We start from the raw sequence: 16,708 nt of genomic DNA on the forward strand, positions 1-16,708 counted from the left end.
AGGCCAAGTGTGCTTAGCAAAATGACAAAAGCTGCAACCTGAATCCAAAACCTTTGAATAGCCATATTTGACAAAATAGAAGTCTAGCGCTCTCTCAATTGCACTACAGATCCCACAAAAAGCACTCCTTTGTGTCCCCAAAACAGTGAGTTTATGCACTCTGTGGCATGGAAATCACCTTCCCTGAGACTCTGTAGAATTGATTGCCGTTTCAAAATGCACTGTCAGGTTTTTCTGTCCTCAGGAAAGTACAGAGAGCACAGTCACTGCCAGATAAACACTGCAGAATTTGATACCAGCATTTCCTATGTACAAGACAAATGTCTTGACCAGAGTAGCCACAGCACCCTGTTGGAAATGAGTGTTAGCATGTCAGAGAAGTCTTATAATGCAGTCAATGAAAGATTTGTGAACAGGTTTTAGTTTTGCCCATGCAATTGAGAGCATGAAAGTGTTTGTTTGAGAAAAGAGTTTTGGTGGTCAGGTACTCTTGCCGTTTTTTGGCCAAGTGTGCTTAGCAAAATGCCATCAGCTGCGACTCTGATGGGACTCGAACCCACAACCTTTGAATGACCACATTTGGCAATCTAGAAGTCCAATGCGCTATCCATTTCGCCACAGAGCCCACCTGTTTGACCCATGTGTCTCTAAAACTGCGAGATCGCACTTTCTTTGGCAAGGAAATCTAAATCCCCTCGTCTCTGTACATTTGAACATACTTTCAAAAGTAGCTTTCAGGACTTCCTGTCCTTAGGAGGGCCCAGAAAGAACAGTCACTGCCAGATAAGCAATGCTAAGATTTGAAAGCAGGATCTCCTGTTTGCAAGAAAGGTACCTTGTCCAGCTAAGCCACAGGACACTGTTAGAAAAGAGTGTTAGCATATCAGAGCATAATTAAAAAAAACATCCAAGAAAAGATCTGAGAACAGGATTGACTTCTACCCTTGATCAGTGCTGCATATTGTCTTGGGTAGCCGTTTTCTATCAGCTTTCAGAAAAGCACACATTTTATCATTACTCAGATGCACAACACAATGCAAAGGCACTGCTGGGATTTGAACCCAGGATCTCCTGTTTACTAGACAGGCGCTTTAACCAACTAAGCCACAGCACCTGTCGCTTGACTTTATGGGAGGGTGACTGTGAGGAGCAAAACATCCAGAAGAGAGGTCATAGTTTCGAGTAATAGGTCGTGCTATTGACAGCATGAAGGAGTTTGTTTGAGGAAAGTGTTTTGGTTGTCAGATAGCCTTGCCATTTTTAGGCCAAGTGTGCTTAGCAAAATGTCAAAAGCTTCAACCTGAATCCAAAACCTTTGAATAGCCATATTTTGCAAAATAGAAGTCTAACGCCCTATCAATTGAACTACAGAACCCACAAAAAGGACAGAGAGCACAGTCACTGCCAGATAAACACTGCACAATTTGATACCAGCATTTCCTATGTACAAGACAAATGTCTTGACCAGAGTAGCCACAGCATTCTGTTGGAAATGAATGTTAGCATGTCAAAGTAGTCTTAGAATGCCACAGCACCTTTATCTAAACTTTCTGGGAGGGTGACTGTGACGAGCAAAACATCCAGAAGAGAGGTCATAGTATCGAGTAATAGGTCGTGCTATTGACAGCATGAAGGAAAGTGTTTTGGTTGTCAGGTAGCCTTGACATTTTTAGGCCAAGTGTGCTTAGCAAAATGACAAAAGCTGCAACCTGAATCCAAAACCTCTGAATAGCCATATTTGACAAAAATAGAAGTCTAAGCTCTCTCAATTGCACTACAGAACCCCAAAAGCACTCCTTTGTGTCCCAAAAACAGTGAGTTTACACACTCTGTGGCATGAAAATCCCTCGACTCTGTAGAATTGATTGCCGTTTCAAAATGCACTGCCAGGACTTTCTGTCCTCAGGAAAGTACAGAGAGCACAGTCACTGCCAGATAAACACTGCACAATTTGATACCAGCATTTCCTATGTACAAGACAAATGTCTTGACCAGAGTAGCCACAGCACTCTGTTGGAAATGAATGTTAGCATGTCAAAGCAGTCTTAGAATGCCACAGCACCTTTATCTAAACTTTCTGGGAGGGTGACTGTGACGAGCAAAACATCCAGAAGAGAGGTCATAGTATCGAGTAATAGGTTGTGCTATTGACAGCATGAAGGAAAGTGTTTTGGTTGTCAGATAGCCTTGACATTTTTAGGCCAAGTGTGCTTAGCAAAATGACAAAAGCTGCAACCTGAATCCAAAACCTTTGAATAGCCATATTTGGCAAAATAGAAGTCTAGCGCTCTCTCAATTGCACTACAGATCCCACAAAAAGCACTCCTTTGTGTCCCCAAAACAGTGAGTTTATGCACTCTGTGGCATGGAAATCACCTTCCCTGAGACTCTGTAGAATTGATTGCCGTTTCAAAATGCACTGTCAGGTTTTTCTGTCCTCAGGAAAGTACAGAGAGCACAGTCACTGCCAGATAAACACTGCAGAATTTGATACCAGCATTTCCTATGTACAAGACAAATGTATTGACCAGAGTAGCCACAGCACCCTGTTGGAAATGAGTGTTAGCATGTCAGAGAAGTCTTATAATGCAGTCAATGAAAGATTTGTGAACAGGGTTTAGTTTTGCCCATGCAATTGAGAGCATGAAAGTGTTTGTTTGAGAAAAGAGTTTTGGTGGTCAGGTACTCTTGCCGTTTTTTGGCCAAGTGTGCTTAGCAAAATGCCATCAGCTGCGACTTGAACCCACAACCTTTGAATGACCACATTTGGCAATCTAGAAGTCCAATGCGCTATCCATTGCGCCACAGAGCCCACCTGTTTGACCCATGTGTCTCTAAAACTGCGAGATCGCACTTTCTTTGGCAAGGAAATCTAAATCCCCTCGTCTCTGTACAATTGAACATACTTTCAAAAGTAGCTTTCAGGACTTCCTGTCCTTAGGAGGGCCCAGAAAGAACAGTCACTGCCAGATAAGCAATGCTAAGATTTGAAAGCAGGATCTCCTGTTTGCAAGAAAGGTACCTTGTCCAGCTAAGCCACAGGACACTGTTAGAAAAGAGTGTTAGCATATCAGAGCATAATTAAAAAAACATCCAAGAAAAGATCTGAGAACAGGATTGACTTCTACCCTTGATCAGTGCTGCATATTGTCTTGGGTAGCCGTTTTCTATCAGCTTTCAGAAAAGCACACATTTTATCATTACTCAGTTGCACAACACAATGCAAAGGCACTGCTGGGATTTGAACCCAGGATCTCCTGTTTACTAGACAGGCGCTTTAACCAACTAAGCCACAGCACCTGTTGCTTGACTTTATGGGAGGGTGACTGTGAGGAGCAAAACATCCAGAAGAGAGGTCATAGTATCGAGTAATAGGTTGTGCTATTGACAGCATGAAGGAAAGTGTTTTGGTTGTCAGATAGCCTTGCCATTTTTAGGCCAAGTGTGCTTAGCAAAATGTCAAAAGCTTCAACCTGAATCCAAAACCTTTGAATAGCCATATTTTGCAAAATAGAAGTCTAACGCCCTATCAATTGAACTACAGAACCCACAAAAAGGACAGAGAGCACAGTCACTGCCAGATAAACACTGCACAATTTGATACCAGCATTTCCTATGTACAAGACAAATGTCTTGACCAGAGTAGCCACAGCATTCTGTTGGAAATGAATGTTAGCATGTCAAAGTAGTCTTAGAATGCCACAGCACCTTTATCTAAACTTTCTGGGAGGGTGACTGTGACGAGCAAAACATCCAGAAGAGAGGTCATAGTATCCAGTAATAGGTCGTGCTATTGACAGCATGAAGGAAAGTGTTTTGGTTGTCAGGTAGCCTTGACATTTTTAGGCCAAGTGTGCTTAGCAAAATGACAAAAGCTGCAACCTGAACCCAAAACCTCTGAATAGCCATATTTGACAAAAATAGAAGTCTAAGCTCTCTCAATTGCACTACAGAACCCCAAAAAGCACTCCTTTGTGTCCCAAAAACAGTGAGTTTACACACTCTGTGGCATGAAAATCCCCTCGACTCTGTAGAATTGATTGCCGTTTCAAAATGCACTGCCAGGACTTTCTGTCCTCAGGAAAGTACAGAGAGCACAGTCACTGCCAGATAAACACTGCACAATTTGATACCAGCATTTCCTATGTACAAGACAAATGTCTTGACCAGAGTAGCCACAGCACTCTGTTGGAAATGAATGTTAGCATGTCAAAGTAGTCTTAGAATGCCACAGCACCTTTATCTAAACTTTCTGGGAGGGTGACTGTGACGAGCAAAACATCCAGAAGAGAGGTCATAGTATCGAGTAATAGGTTGTGCTATTGACAGCATGAAGGAAAGTGTTTTGGTTGTCAGATAGCCTTGACATTTTCAGGCCAAGTGTGCTTAGCAAAATGACAAAAGCTGCAACCTGAATCCAAAACCTTTGAATAGCCATATTTGGCAAAATAGAAGTCTTAGCGCTCTCTCAATTGCACTACAGATCCCACAAAAAGCACTCCTTTGTGTCCCCAAAACAGTGAGTTTATGCACTCTGTGGCATGGAAATCACCTTCCCTGAGACTCTGTAGAATTGATTGCCGTTTCAAAATGCACTGTCAGGTTTTTCTGTCCTCAGGAAAGTACAGAGAGCACAGTCACTGCCAGATAAACACTGCAGAATTTGATACCAGCATTTCCTATGTACAAGACAAATGTCTTGACCAGAGTAGCCACAGCACCCTGTTGGAAATGAGTGTTAGCATGTCAGAGAAGTCTTATAATGCAGTCAATGAAAGATTTGTGAACAGGGTTTAGTTTTGCCCATGCAATTGAGAGCATGAAAGTGTTTGTTTGAGAAAAGAGTTTTGGTGGTCAGGTACTCTTGCCGTTTTTTGGCCAAGTGTGCTTAGCAAAATGCCATCAGCTGCGACTCTGATGGGACTCGAACCCACAACCTTTGAATGACCACATTTGGCAATCTAGAAGTCCAATCGCTATCCATTGCCACAGAGCCCACCTGTTTGACCCATGTGTCTCTAAAACTGCGAGATCGCACTTTCTTTGGCAAGGAAATCTAAATCCCCTCGTCTCTGTACAATTGAACATACTTTCAAAAGTAGCTTTCAGGACTTCCTGTCCTTAGGAGGGCCCAGAAAGAACAGTCACTGCCAGATAAGCAATGCTAAGATTTGAAAGCAGGATCTCCTGTTTGCAAGAAAGGTACCTTGTCCAGCTAAGCCACAGGACACTGTTAGAAAAGAGTGTTAGCATATCAGAGCATAATTAAAAAAACATCCAAGAAAAGATCTGAGAACAGGATTGACTTCTACCCTTGATCAGTGCTGCATATTGTCTTGGGTAGCCGTTTTCTATCAGCTTTCAGAAAAGCACACATTTTATCATTACTCAGATGCACAACACAATGCAAAGGCACTGCTGGGATTTGAACCCAGGATCTCCTGTTTACTAGACAGGCGCTTTAACCAACTAAGCCACAGCACCTGTCGCTTGACTTTATGGGAGGGTGACTGTGAGGAGCAAAACATCCAGAAGAGAGGTCATAGTTTCGAGTAATAGGTCGTGCTATTGACAGCATGAAGGAGTTTGTTTGAGGAAAGTGTTTTGGTTGTCAGATAGCCTTGCCATTTTTAGGCCAAGTGTGCTTAGCAAAATGTCAAAAGCTTCAACCTGAATCCAAAACCTTTGAATAGCCATATTTTGCAAAATAGAAGTCTAACGCCCTATCAATTGAACTACAGAACCCACAAAAAGGACAGAGAGCACAGTCACTGCCAGATAAACACTGCACAATTTGATACCAGCATTTCCTATGTACAAGACAAATGTCTTGACCAGAGTAGCCACAGCATTCTGTTGGAAATGAATGTTAGCATGTCAAAGTAGTCTTAGAATGCCACAGCACCTTTATCTAAACTTTCTGGGAGGGTGACTGTGACGAGCAAAACATCCAGAAGAGAGGTCATAGTATCGAGTAATAGGTCGTGCTATTGACAGCATGAAGGAAAGTGTTTTGGTTGTCAGGTAGCCTTGACATTTTTAGGCCAAGTGTGCTTAGCAAAATGACAAAAGCTGCAACCTGAATCCAAAACCTCTGAATAGCCATATTTGACAAAAATAGAAGTCTAGCTCTCTCAATTGCACTACAGAACCCCAAAAAGCACTCCTTTGTGTCCCAAAAACAGTGAGTTTACACACTCTGTGGCATGAAAATCCCTCGACTCTGTAGAATTGATTGCCGTTTCAAAATGCACTGCCAGGACTTTCTGTCCTCAGGAAAGTACAGAGAGCACAGTCACTGCCAGATAAACACTGCACAATTTGATACCAGCATTTCCTATGTACAAGACAAATGTCTTGACCAGAGTAGCCACAGCACTCTGTTGGAAATGAATGTTAGCATGTCAAAGTAGTCTTAGAATGCCACAGCACCTTTATCTAAACTTTCTGGGAGGGTGACTGTGACGAGCAAAACATCCAGAAGAGAGGTCATAGTATCGAGTAATAGGTTGTGCTATTGACAGCATGAAGGAAAGTGTTTTGGTTGTCAGATAGCCTTGACATTTTTAGGCCAAGTGTGCTTAGCAAAATGACAAAAGCTGCAACCTGAATCCAAAACCTTTGAATAGCCATATTTGGCAAAATAGAAGTCTAGCGCTCTCTCAATTGCACTACAGATCCCACAAAAAGCACTCCTTTGTGTCCCCAAAACAGTGAGTTTATGCACTCTGTGGCATGGAAATCACCTTCCCTGAGACTCTGTAGAATTGATTGCCGTTTCAAAATGCACTGTCAGGTTTTTCTGTCCTCAGGAAAGTACAGAGAGCACAGTCACTGCCAGATAAACACTGCAGAATTTGATACCAGCATTTCCTATGTACAAGACAAATGTCTTGACCAGAGTAGCCACAGCACCCTGTTGGAAATGAGTGTTAGCATGTCAGAGAAGTCTTATAATGCAGTCAATGAAAGATTTGTGAACAGGGTTTAGTTTTGCCCATGCAATTGAGAGCATGAAAGTGTTTGTTTGAGAAAAGAGTTTTGGTGGTCAGGTACTCTTGCCGCTTTTTGGCCAAGTGTGCTTAGCAAAATGCCATCAGCTGCGACTCTGATGGGACTCGAACCCACAACCTTTGAATGACCACATTTGGCAATCTAGAAGTCCAATGCGCTATCCATTGCGCCACAGAGCCCACCTGTTTGACCCATGTGTCTCTAAAACTGCGAGATCGCACTTTCTTTGGCAAGGAAATCTAAATCCCCTCGTCTCTGTACAATTGAACATACTTTCAAAAGTAGCTTTCAGGACTTCCTGTCCTTAGGAGGGCCCAGAAAGAACAGTCACTGCCAGATAAGCAATGCTAAGATTTGAAAGCAGGATCTCCTGTTTGCAAGAAAGGTACCTTGTCCAGCTAAGCCACAGGACACTGTTAGAAAAGAGTGTTAGCATATCAGAGCATAATTTAAAAAAACATCCAAGAAAGGATCTGAGAACAGGATTGACTTCTACCCTTGATCAGTGCTGCATATTGTCTTGGGTAGCCGTTTTCTATCAGCTTTCAGAAAAGCACACATTTTATCATTACTCAGATGCACAACACAATGCAAAGGCACTGCTGGGATTTGAACCCAGGATCTCCTGTTTACTAGACAGGCGCTTTAACCAACTAAGCCACAGCACCTGTCGCTTGACCTTATGGGAGGGTGACTGTGAGGAGCAAAACATCCAGAAGAGAGGTCATAGTTTCGAGTAATAGGTCGTGCTATTGACAGCATGAAGGAGTTTGTTTGAGGAAAGTGTTTTGGTTGTCAGATAGCCTTGCCATTTTTAGGCCAAGTGTGCTTAGCAAAATGTCAAAAGCTTCAACCTGAATCCAAAACCTTTGAATAGCCATATTTTGCAAAATAGAAGTCTAACGCCCTATCAATTGAACTACAGAACCCACAAAAGGACAGAGAGCACAGTCACTGCCAGATAAACACTGCACAATTTGATACCAGCATTTCCTATGTACAAGACAAATGTCTTGACCAGAGTAGCCACAGCATTCTGTTGGAAATGAATGTTAGCATGTCAAAGTAGTCTTAGAATGCCACAGCACCTTTATCTAAACTTTCTGGGAGGGTGACTGTGACGAGCAAAACATCCAGAAGAGAGGTCATAGTATCGAGTAATAGGTCGTGCTATTGACAGCATGAAGGAAAGTGTTTTGGTTGTCAGGTAGCCTTGACATTTTTAGGCCAAGTGTGCTTAGCAAAATGACAAAAGCTGCAACCTGAATCCAAAACCTCTGAATAGCCATATTTGACAAAAATAGAAGTCTAGCGCTCTCTCAATTGCACTACAGAACCCCAAAAAGCACTCCTTTGTGTCCCAAAAACAGTGAGTTTACACACTCTGTGGCATGAAAATCCCCTCGACTCTGTAGAATTGATTGCCGTTTCAAAATGCACTGCCAGGACTTTCTGTCCTCAGGAAAGTACAGAGAGCACAGTCACTGCCAGATAAACACTGCACAATTTGATACCAGCATTTCCTATGTACAAGACAAATGTCTTGACCAGAGTAGCCACAGCACTCTGTTGGAAATGAATGTTAGCATGTCAAAGCAGTCTTAGAATGCCACAGCACCTTTATCTAAACTTTCTGGGAGGGTGACTGTGACGAGCAAAACATCCAGAAGAGAGGTCATAGTATCGAGTAATAGGTTGTGCTATTGACAGCATGAAGGAAAGTGTTTTGGTTGTCAGATAGCCTTGACATTTTTAGGCCAAGTGTGCTTAGCAAAATGACAAAAGCTGCAACCTGAATCCAAAACCTTTGAATAGCCATATTTGGCAAAATAGAAGTCTAGCGCTCTCTCAATTGCACTACAGATCCCACAAAAAGCACTCCTTTGTGTCCCCAAAACAGTGAGTTTATGCACTCTGTGGCATGGAAATCACCTTCCCTGAGACTCTGTAGAATTGATTGCCGTTTCAAAATGCACTGTCAGGTTTTTCTGTCCTCAGGAAAGTACAGAGAGCACAGTCACTGCCAGATAAACACTGCAGAATTTGATACCAGCATTTCCTATGTACAAGACAAATGTCTTGACCAGAGTAGCCACAGCACCCTGTTGGAAATGAGTGTTAGCATGTCAGAGAAGTCTTATAATGCAGTCAATGAAAGATTTGTGAACAGGGTTTAGTTTTGCCCATGCAATTGAGAGCATGAAAGTGTTTGTTTGAGAAAAGAGTTTTGGTGGTCAGGTACTCTTGCCGTTTTTTGGCCAAGTGTGCTTAGCAAAATGCCATCAGCTGCGACTCTGATGGGACTCGAACCCACAACCTTTGAATGACCACATTTGGCAATCTAGAAGTCCAATGCGCTATCCATTGCGCCACAGAGCCCACCTGTTTGACCCATGTGTCTCTAAAACTGCGAGATCGCACTTTCTTTGGCAAGGAAATCTAAATCCCCTCGTCTCTGTACAATTGAACATACTTTCAAAAGTAGCTTTCAGGACTTCCTGTCCTTAGGAGGGCCCAGAAAGAACAGTCACTGCCAGATAAGCAATGCTAAGATTTGAAAGCAGGATCTCCTGTTTGCAAGAAAGGTACCTTGTCCAGCTAAGCCACAGGACACTGTTAGAAAAGAGTGTTAGCATATCAGAGCATAATTTAAAAAAACATCCAAGAAAGGATCTGAGAACAGGATTGACTTCTACCCTTGATCAGTGCTGCATATTGTCTTGGGTAGCCGTTTTCTATCAGCTTTCAGAAAAGCACACATTTTATCATTACTCAGATGCACAACACAATGCAAAGGCACTGCTGGGATTTGAACCCAGGATCTCCTGTTTACTAGACAGGCGCTTTAACCAACTAAGCCACAGCACCTGTCGCTTGACCTTATGGGAGGGTGACTGTGAGGAGCAAAACATCCAGAAGAGAGGTCATAGTTTCGAGTAATAGGTCGTGCTATTGACAGCATGAAGGAGTTTGTTTGAGGAAAGTGTTTTGGTTGTCAGATAGCCTTGCCATTTTTAGGCCAAGTGTGCTTAGCAAAATGTCAAAAGCTTCAACCTGAATCCAAAACCTTTGAATAGCCATATTTTGCAAAATAGAAGTCTAACGCCCTATCAATTGAACTACAGAACCCACAAAAAGGACAGAGAGCACAGTCACTGCCAGATAAACACTGCACAATTTGATACCAGCATTTCCTATGTACAAGACAAATGTCTTGACCAGAGTAGCCACAGCATTCTGTTGGAAATGAATGTTAGCATGTCAAAGTAGTCTTAGAATGCCACAGCACCTTTATCTAAACTTTCTGGGAGGGTGACTGTGACGAGCAAAACATCCAGAAGAGAGGTCATAGTATCGAGTAATAGGTCGTGCTATTGACAGCATGAAGGAAAGTGTTTTGGTTGTCAGGTAGCCTTGACATTTTTAGGCCAAGTGTGCTTAGCAAAATGACAAAAGCTGCAACCTGAATCCAAAACCTCTGAATAGCCATATTTGACAAAAATAGAAGTCTAGCGCTCTCTCAATTGCACTACAGAACCCCAAAAAGCACTCCTTTGTGTCCCAAAAACAGTGAGTTTACACACTCTGTGGCATGAAAATCCCCTCGACTCTGTAGAATTGATTGCCGTTTCAAAATGCACTGCCAGGACTTTCTGTCCTCAGGAAAGTACAGAGAGCACAGTCACTGCCAGATAAACACTGCACAATTTGATACCAGCATTTCCTATGTACAAGACAAATGTCTTGACCAGAGTAGCCACAGCACTCTGTTGGAAATGAATGTTAGCATGTTAAAGCAGTCTTAGAATGCCACAGCACCTTTATCTAAACTTTCTGGGAGGGTGACTGTGACGAGCAAAACATCCAGAAGAGAGGTCATAGTATCGAGTAATAGGTTGTGCTATTGACAGCATGAAGGAAAGTGTTTTGGTTGTCAGATAGCCTTGACATTTTCAGGCCAAGTGTGCTTAGCAAAATGACAAAAGCTGCAACCTGAATCCAAAACCTTTAATAGCCATATTTGGCAAAATAGAAGTCTAGCGCTCTCTCAATTGCACTACAGATCCCACAAAAAGCACTCCTTTGTGTCCCCAAAACAGTGAGTTTATGCACTCTGTGGCATGGAAATCACCTTCCCTGAGACTCTGTAGAATTGATTGCCGTTTCAAAATGCACTGTCAGGTTTTTCTGTCCTCAGGAAAGTACAGAGAGCACAGTCACTGCCAGATAAACACTGCAGAATTTGATACCAGCATTTCCTATGTACAAGACAAATGTCTTGACCAGAGTAGCCACAGCACCCTGTTGGAAATGAGTGTTAGCATGTCAGAGAAGTCTTATAATGCAGTCAATGAAAGATTTGTGAACAGGGTTTAGTTTTGCCCATGCAATTGAGAGCATGAAAGTGTTTGTTTGAGAAAAGAGTTTTGGTGGTCAGGTACTCTTGCCGTTTTTGGCCAAGTGTGCTTAGCAAAATGCCATCAGCTGCGACCTGATGGACTCGAACCCACAACCTTTGAATGACCACATTTGGCAATCTAGAAGTCCAATGCGCTATCCATTTCGCCACAGAGCCCACCTGTTTGACCCATGTGTCTCTAAAACTGCGAGATCGCACTTTCTTTGGCAAGGAAATCTAAATCCCCTCGTCTCTGTACAATTGAACATACTTTCAAAAGTAGCTTTCAGGACTTCCTGTCCTTAGGAGGGCCCAGAAAGAACAGTCACTGCCAGATAAGCAATGCTAAGATTTGAAAGCAGGATCTCCTGTTTGCAAGAAAGGTACCTTGTCCAGCTAAGCCACAGGACACTGTTAGAAAAGAGTGTTAGCATATCAGAGCATAATTAAAAAAAACATCCAAGAAAAGATCTGAGAACAGGATTGACTTCTACCCTTGATCAGTGCTGCATATTGTCTTGGGTAGCCGTTTTCTATCAGCTTTCAGAAAAGCACACATTTTATCATTACTCAGTTGCACAACACAATGCAAAGGCACTGCTGGGATTTGAACCCAGGATCTCCTGTTTACTAGACAGGCGCTTTAACCAACTAAGCCACAGCACCTGTTGCTTGACTTTATGGGAGGGTGACTGTGAGGAGCAAAACATCCAGAAGAGAGGTCATAGTATCAAGTAATAGGTTGTGCTATTGACAGCATGAGGAGTTTGTTTGAGAAAGTGTTTTGGTTGTCAGATAGCCTTGCCATTTTTAGGCCAAGTGTGCTTAGCAAAATGTCAAAAGCTTCAACCTGAATCCAAAACCTTTGAATAGCCATATTTTGCAAAATAGAAGTCTAACGCCCTATCAATTGAACTACAGAACCCACAAAAAGGACAGAGAGCACAGTCACTGCCAGATAAACACTGCACAATTTGATACCAGCATTTCCTATGTACAAGACAAATGTCTTGACCAGAGTAGCCACAGCATTCTGTTGGAAATGAATGTTAGCATGTCAAAGTAGTCTTAGAATGCCACAGCACCTTTATCTAAACTTTCTGGGAGGGTGACTGTGACGAGCAAAACATCCAGAAGAGAGGTCATAGTATCGAGTAATAGGTCGTGCTATTGACAGCATGAAGGAAAGTGTTTTGGTTGTCAGGTAGCCTTGACATTTTTAGGCCAAGTGTGCTTAGCAAAATGACAAAAGCTGCAACCTGAATCCAAAACCTCTGAATAGCCATATTTGACAAAAATAGAAGTCTAGCTCTCTCAATTGCACTACAGAACCCCAAAAAGCACTCCTTTGTGTCCCAAAAACAGTGAGTTTACACACTCTGTGGCATGAAAATCCCCTCGACTCTGTAGAATTGATTGCCGTTTCAAAATGCACTGCCAGGACTTTCTGTCCTCAGGAAAGTACAGAGAGCACAGTCACTGCCAGATAAACACTGCACAATTTGATACCAGCATTTCCTATGTACAAGACAAATGTCTTGACCAGAGTAGCCACAGCACTCTGTTGGAAATGAATGTTAGCATGTCAAAGTAGTCTTAGAATGCCACAGCACCTTTATCTAAACTTTCTGGGAGGGTGACTGTGACGAGCAAAACATCCAGAAGAGAGGTCATAGTATCGAGTAATAGGTTGTGCTATTGACAGCATGAAGGAAAGTGTTTTGGTTGTCAGATAGCCTTGACATTTTTAGGCCAAGTGTGCTTAGCAAAATGACAAAAGCTGCAACCTGAATCCAAAACCTCTGAATAGCCATATTTGACAAAAATAGAAGTCTAGCGCTCTCTCAATTGCACTACAGAACCCCAAAAAGCACTCCTTTGTGTCCCAAAAACAGTGAGTTTACACACTCTGTGGCATGAAAATCCCCTCGACTCTGTAGAATTGATTGCCGTTTCAAAATGCACTGCCAGGACTTTCTGTCCTCAGGAAAGTACAGAGAGCACAGTCACTGCCAGATAAACACTGCACAATTTGATACCAGCATTTCCTATGTACAAGACAAATGTCTTGACCAGAGTAGCCACAGCACTCTGTTGGAAATGAATGTTAGCATGTCAAAGTAGTCTTAGAATGCCACAGCACCTTTATCTAAACTTTCTGGGAGGGTGACTGTGACGAGCAAAACATCCAGAAGAGAGGTCATAGTATCGAGTAATAGGTTGTGCTATTGACAGCATGAAGGAAAGTGTTTTGGTTGTCAGATAGCCTTGACATTTTCAGGCCAAGTGTGCTTAGCAAAATGACAAAAGCTGCAACCTGAATCCAAAACCTTTGAATAGCCATATTTGGCAAAATAGAAGTCTAGCGCTCTCTCAATTGCACTACAGATCCCACAAAAGCACTCCTTTGTGTCCCCAAAACAGTGAGTTTATGCACTCTGTGGCATGGAAATCACCTTCCCTGAGACTCTGTAGAATTGATTGCCGTTTCAAAATGCACTGTCAGGTTTTTCTGTCCTCAGGAAAGTACAGAGAGCACAGTCACTGCCAGATAAACACTGCAGAATTTGATACCAGCATTTCCTATGTACAAGACAAATGTCTTGACCAGAGTAGCCACAGCACCCTGTTGGAAATGAGTGTTAGCATGTCAGAGAAGTCTTATAATGCAGTCAATGAAAGATTTGTGAACAGGGTTTAGTTTTGCCCATGCAATTGAGAGCATGAAAGTGTTTGTTTGAGAAAAGAGTTTTGGTGGTCAGGTACTCTTGCCGTTTTTGGCCAAGTGTGCTTAGCAAAATGCCATCAGCTGCGACTCTGATGGGACTCGAACCCACAACCTTTGAATGACCACATTTGGCAATCTAGAAGTCCAATGCGCTATCCATTGCGCCACAGAGCCCACCTGTTTGACCCATGTGTCTCTAAAACTGCGAGATCGCACTTTCTTTGGCAAGGAAATCTAAATCCCCTCGTCTCTGTACAATTGAACATACTTTCAAAAGTAGCTTTCAGGACTTCCTGTCCTTAGGAGGGCCCAGAAAGAACAGTCACTGCCAGATAAGCAATGCTAAGATTTGAAAGCAGGATCTCCTGTTTGCAAGAAAGGTACCTTGTCCAGCTAAGCCACAGGACACTGTTAGAAAAGAGTGTTAGCATATCAGAGCATAATTAAAAAAACATCCAAGAAAAGATCTGAGAACAGGATTGACTTCTACCCTTGATCAGTGCTGCATATTGTCTTGGGTAGCCGTTTTCTATCAGCTTTCAGAAAAGCACACATTTTATCATTACTCAGTTGCACAACACAATGCAAAGGCACTGCTGGGATTTGAACCCAGGATCTCCTGTTTACTAGACAGGCGCTTTAACCAACTAAGCCACAGCACCTGTCGCTTGACTTTATGGGAGGGTGACTGTGAGGAGCAAAACATCCAGAAGAGAGGTCATAGTATCGAGTAATAGGTTGTGCTATTGACAGCATGAAGGAGTTTGTTTGAGGAAAGTGTTTTGGTTGTCAGATAGCCTTGCCATTTTTAGGCCAAGTGTGCTTAGCAAAATGTCAAAAGCTTCAACCTGAATCCAAAACCTTTGAATAGCCATATTTTGCAAAATAGAAGTCTAACGCCCTATCAATTGAACTACAGAACCCACAAAAAGGACAGAGAGCACAGTCACTGCCAGATAAACACTGCACAATTTGATACCAGCATTTCCTATGTACAAGACAAATGTCTTGACCAGAGTAGCCACAGCATTCTGTTGGAAATGAATGTTAGCATGTCAAAGTAGTCTTAGAATGCCACAGCACCTTTATCTAAACTTTCTGGGAGGGTGACTGTGACGAGCAAAACATCCAGAAGAGAGGTCATAGTATCGAGTAATAGGTCGTGCTATTGACAGCATGAAGGAAAGTGTTTTGGTTGTCAGGTAGCCTTGACATTTTTAGGCCAAGTGTGCTTAGCAAAATGACAAAAGCTGCAACCTGAATCCAAAACCTCTGAATAGCCATATTTGACAAAAATAGAAGTCTAGCGCTCTCTCAATTGCACTACAGAACCCCAAAAAGCACTCCTTTGTGTCCCAAAAACAGTGAGTTTACACACTCTGTGGCATGAAAATCCCCTCGACTCTGTAGAATTGATTGCCGTTTCAAAATGCACTGCCAGGACTTTCTGTCCTTGAGGAAAGTGTTTTGGTTGTCAGATAGCCTTGCCATTTTAGGCCAAGTGTGCTTAGCAAAATGTCAAAAGCTTCAACCTGAATCCAAAACCTTTGAATAGCCATATTTTGCAAAATAGAAGTCTAACGCCTATCAATTGAACTACAGAACCCACAGAAAGGACAGAGAGCACAGTCACTGCCAGATAAACACTGCACAATTTGATACCAGCATTTCCTATGTACAAGACAAATGTCTTGACCAGAGTAGCCACAGCACTCTGTTGGAAATGAATGTTAGCATGTCAAAGTAGTCTTAGAATGCCACAGCACCTTTATCTAAACTTTCTGGGAGGGTGACTGTGACGAGCAAAACATCCAGAAGAGAGGTCATAGTATCGAGTAATAGGTTGTGCTATTGACAGCATGAAGGAAAGTGTTTTGGTTGTCAGATAGCCTTGACATTTTTAGGCCAAGTGTGCTTAGCAAAATGACAAAAGCTGCAACCTGAATCCAAAACCTCTGAATAGCCATATTTGACAAAAATAGAAGTCTAGCGCTCTCTCAATTGCACTACAGAACCCCAAAAAGCACTCCTTTGTGTCCCAAAAACAGTGAGTTTACACACTCTGTGGCATGAAAATCCCTCGACTCTGTAGAATTGATTGCCGTTTCAAAATGCACTGCCAGGACTTTCTGTCCTCAGGAAAGTACAGAGAGCACAGTCACTGCCAGATAAACACTGCACAATTTGATACCAGCATTTCCTATGTACAAGACAAATGTCTTGACCAGAGTAGCCACAGCACTCTGTTGGAAATGAATGTTAGCATGTCAAAGTAGTCTTAGAATGCCACAGCACCTTTATCTAAACTTTCTGGGAGGGTGACTGTGACGAGCAAAACATCCAGAAGAGAGGTCATAGTATCGAGTAATAGGTTGTGCTATTGACAGCATGAAGGAAAGTGTTTTGGTTGTCAGATAGCCTTGACATTTTTAGGCCAAGTGTGCTTAGCAAAATGACAAAAGCTGCAACCTGAATCCAAAACCTTTGAATAGCCATATTTGGCAAAATAGAAGTCTAGCGCTCTCTCAATTGCACTACAGATCCCACAAAAGCACTCCTTTGTGTCC

At 42.5% G+C, this 16,708-nt stretch overlaps 11 non-coding genes across 11 annotated transcripts; all 11 read right to left on the reverse strand.

Moving 5' to 3' along the window:
* Positions 1–535: 535 nt before the first annotated feature.
* trnar-ucu (transfer RNA arginine (anticodon UCU)) lies at positions 536–625 on the reverse strand. The gene is given in 2 exon segments: positions 536–571; positions 589–625. It is a non-coding gene; the product is annotated as a tRNA-Arg (tRNA).
* Positions 626–1,040: 415 nt separating this feature from the next.
* trnat-agu (transfer RNA threonine (anticodon AGU)) lies at positions 1,041–1,114 on the reverse strand. Its single transcript has one exon. It is a non-coding gene; the product is annotated as a tRNA-Thr (tRNA).
* Positions 1,115–3,226: 2,112 nt separating this feature from the next.
* On the reverse strand, positions 3,227–3,300 carry trnat-agu (transfer RNA threonine (anticodon AGU)). Its single transcript has one exon. It is a non-coding gene; the product is annotated as a tRNA-Thr (tRNA).
* A 2,110-nt stretch (positions 3,301–5,410) lies between these two features.
* trnat-agu (transfer RNA threonine (anticodon AGU)) lies at positions 5,411–5,484 on the reverse strand. Its single transcript has one exon. It is a non-coding gene; the product is annotated as a tRNA-Thr (tRNA).
* Positions 5,485–7,103: 1,619 nt separating this feature from the next.
* Positions 7,104–7,193, reverse strand: trnar-ucu (transfer RNA arginine (anticodon UCU)). Its single transcript is given in 2 exon segments — positions 7,104–7,139; positions 7,157–7,193. It is a non-coding gene; the product is annotated as a tRNA-Arg (tRNA).
* Positions 7,194–7,608: 415 nt separating this feature from the next.
* trnat-agu (transfer RNA threonine (anticodon AGU)) lies at positions 7,609–7,682 on the reverse strand. The gene has a single exon. It is a non-coding gene; the product is annotated as a tRNA-Thr (tRNA).
* Positions 7,683–9,303: 1,621 nt separating this feature from the next.
* On the reverse strand, positions 9,304–9,393 carry trnar-ucu (transfer RNA arginine (anticodon UCU)). The gene is given in 2 exon segments: positions 9,304–9,339; positions 9,357–9,393. It is a non-coding gene; the product is annotated as a tRNA-Arg (tRNA).
* A 415-nt stretch (positions 9,394–9,808) lies between these two features.
* On the reverse strand, positions 9,809–9,882 carry trnat-agu (transfer RNA threonine (anticodon AGU)). The gene has a single exon. It is a non-coding gene; the product is annotated as a tRNA-Thr (tRNA).
* A 2,123-nt stretch (positions 9,883–12,005) lies between these two features.
* On the reverse strand, positions 12,006–12,079 carry trnat-agu (transfer RNA threonine (anticodon AGU)). The gene has a single exon. It is a non-coding gene; the product is annotated as a tRNA-Thr (tRNA).
* Positions 12,080–14,225: 2,146 nt separating this feature from the next.
* Positions 14,226–14,315, reverse strand: trnar-ucu (transfer RNA arginine (anticodon UCU)). Its single transcript is given in 2 exon segments — positions 14,226–14,261; positions 14,279–14,315. It is a non-coding gene; the product is annotated as a tRNA-Arg (tRNA).
* A 414-nt stretch (positions 14,316–14,729) lies between these two features.
* trnat-agu (transfer RNA threonine (anticodon AGU)) lies at positions 14,730–14,803 on the reverse strand. Its single transcript has one exon. It is a non-coding gene; the product is annotated as a tRNA-Thr (tRNA).
* Positions 14,804–16,708: the final 1,905 nt, after the last annotated feature.

The sequence above is a fragment of the Xyrauchen texanus genome, chromosome 38 (genome assembly GCF_025860055.1).
Source record: "Xyrauchen texanus isolate HMW12.3.18 chromosome 38, RBS_HiC_50CHRs, whole genome shotgun sequence".
NCBI classification, from domain to species: Eukaryota; Metazoa; Chordata; class Actinopteri; order Cypriniformes; family Catostomidae; genus Xyrauchen; species Xyrauchen texanus.